Raw genomic sequence first — 2,831 nt, 5'->3', positions numbered from 1 at the left:
TGCTTTATACAATGGATGTATTTGTGGACTGTGCTAAGAGTTCTTTGAGCGCCCAATAAAATGATTTAAAAAACCCAAAATAATGCAATGTGGACATTGAATAGACATTTAATGACATTAGAGGACTTACTGCCAAAGGTAAATAAAAATAATAGTGATGGTCCGGGTGGAGGAGAGCATGGCTAATAGATACATGGTCCTAGGAGGACCATTAATAGCCTTGGGAGCAGAGAGGCCATCTGGTCAGGCGGGCTAAAGACAAATGTATCTCTGAGAACTCCAAGATGTATAGACATATCAGCGACTAGAAGCAAGTCTCTCTCATAAACAGTGCAGGACCCTCCAAAAATTTTTTTAATTGAAATACAAAATTTTATTGTAATTAAAAGCAGGAGAGACAAGAACCTTTTGGCTAATAATATAAGAAGGCAGTGTAATTATAGTATGCAACCATATGGAAGAAATACCACACCATATTATTAGCTATATAAAGACTAGACCAGAGGGGCAAAATAATTGAAGATCAGAGAGACCTGTGGGACAGTGAATAAGAAATATATCATTTTAATGAACTTTAAATTTCTGTTTCAAGAAAGCCTGCAAGCTTTAGAGATGAATGAAATGAAATACATGTTGCGAGGGACGACAGTAGTTAAAAAGAAAGTACATTCTGGATAAGAAGAAATAAGGAAATAGATAGGGGTTATAATAAATAAAAGACACATCTCATACCTGCAAGGAAAAGAATAAGCCTTCATGATTTTATCTTCAATTGAGATGTCATGAAAATGCCAGGCTCAGTGCTGTGATGTAGAGATATATTGGATTGTTCTGGGTGTGAGTCTGGTCATCGTTAGGTGCCATGAAGTCTGTCCCGATCCACAGCGACCCTATGCACATCAGAACTACTGTACACACTGCCCCGGCCCGGGCCATCCTTACAATTGTTCCTGGGCTTGCATCCATCGTTGCAGACCTGGTGTCAATCCATCCCATTGAGGGCTTTCTTCTTTTCACCGCCCCTCCACTTTACAGAGCATAATGTTCTCCAGGGACTGGTCTCTCCAGGGACTGGTCTCTCCTGATCACCTTTCCAAAGTATGTAAGACAATGCTTCACCATCCTTGCCTCTAAGAAGCATTCTGGCCATACTTCTTCCAAGACAGATTTTTTTGTTCTTTTGGCAGTCCATATCATTTCAATACTTTTTCAGCACTCTAATTCAAATGCATCAATTTTTCTTCATCTTCCATATTCAATGAAATACCATGATGTGTGTCAGGTGCATCTTCGTCCTCAAAGTAACCTCCTTCCTTTTCAACACACAAAAGTCTTGTCATACTTAGAAACCTAAGACACCTCTAGGTATGATATCTCCATCCTATGGCACTGTGACTGAAATATGGCACTGTGACTGAAATTTTTATTTCCCATTCACAATGGAGTTATTTTCAATTAATAGCAATGTGGGAAGAAGGTAGGAGGGTAAGGAGAGGCAGAAAAAGAAGAAAGAAAAAAGAAAGAGGTGTGGAGATTTTATATAATCAATTGTAGTACCAAGTTTTATATGAAACTTGTTAAATATTACATTTATTTTGCTTGAGTGTTTTAGATTCTCCTAAAAAGTTTCTTCCAAAACTGATAAATTACAAAAGGTTTTAGCAAGAATGAGTCTTAGAATTTAATTTATGTAGCGCTAGCTAATGTAACATATTGTCAAGCTGTTCTAAAATATTGTTAACTGACAAACTAAACACAAAATTATAAATTTATTGTTAAGATATTTTATCAATTAACTTTACTTTTGCATAAAAGAAAACAGGAAACCACCAATTCCATTACCATTCAAAAACTTTGACATTTCAGGTCATATTTTCATTAAGAATATCTTAGTAAAATTTCAGGTCAGGTTTTCATTAGAATATCTTAGTAAAATATATCTGACTTCTTTTCAAGAATCCAAATTTTAAAGGAATTCTTTTGTTTGAAATTCTTAATTCTTGGAACACTTACTCTAGTTTTTAAAAAAAATAAGTATATGTATTTAATATATTTATTCTTATTAAAAACAAAATTCATATAGTAATAACCCAAGATTTTCTTCTATTTGGAATATAATTTAATCTTTAATTCTTAATCAAATTATTTAAAAAGAATGACTAGAATAATAGCTAATATTTTATCAATTTTTTTCTGTCATATGGACCCAGAGAGCCATTGAATCAAGAATGATTATAATTACTAAAACAAAAATGACCTCTAAAATTGAAGCCAAATAATCTCTAGCACATGGGCAGCTATGTTATTCAAAATGTGTTGAAAGTACTAATATTAAATTTTAGATATTATCATATCAAACTGCTATCATTCTATCACAGTGAGCTCATTCAACTCTTCAGTTTTCTCTGTGATTCAGCATCATATTAATAAACAACTAACAATACAGTAAAACAAACTATTCCCCTTATATAATAATCTTAGGTTGGAACAGATATTGTTTTAATTAGGCTTTTGTTACAAATGTGACCCCTTAGAAAATTGATTTGTCATTCCCAAATCCCTATCCTATCTATAAAAATAGAAATGGGGACAGAATGGATCTTGGGCACTTTATATATCTTGTTCAAGACAGATTTGCTTGCTCATCTGATAGGACTTGGTGCTTTCAATATCTGAAACACCATGGCTTGGATTAAGGACATTTTAAACAGATCTCCTGTGGTCAATTTGCCTAATTCAATGCAATGCATTACTCGCTTTTTGATGATTGCTTCCATGAACATTGGTTTTGGTTCCAAGTAAAATTAAATCCTTAACAACGTCGGTCTTCT

This window comes from Echinops telfairi, unplaced genomic scaffold (assembly GCF_000313985.2).
Source record: "Echinops telfairi isolate 266 unplaced genomic scaffold, ASM31398v2 ScPeMD7_18;HRSCAF=68, whole genome shotgun sequence".
Lineage (NCBI taxonomy): Eukaryota > Metazoa > Chordata > Mammalia > Afrosoricida > Tenrecidae > Echinops > Echinops telfairi.
This window is presented reverse-complemented; position numbering follows the sequence as displayed.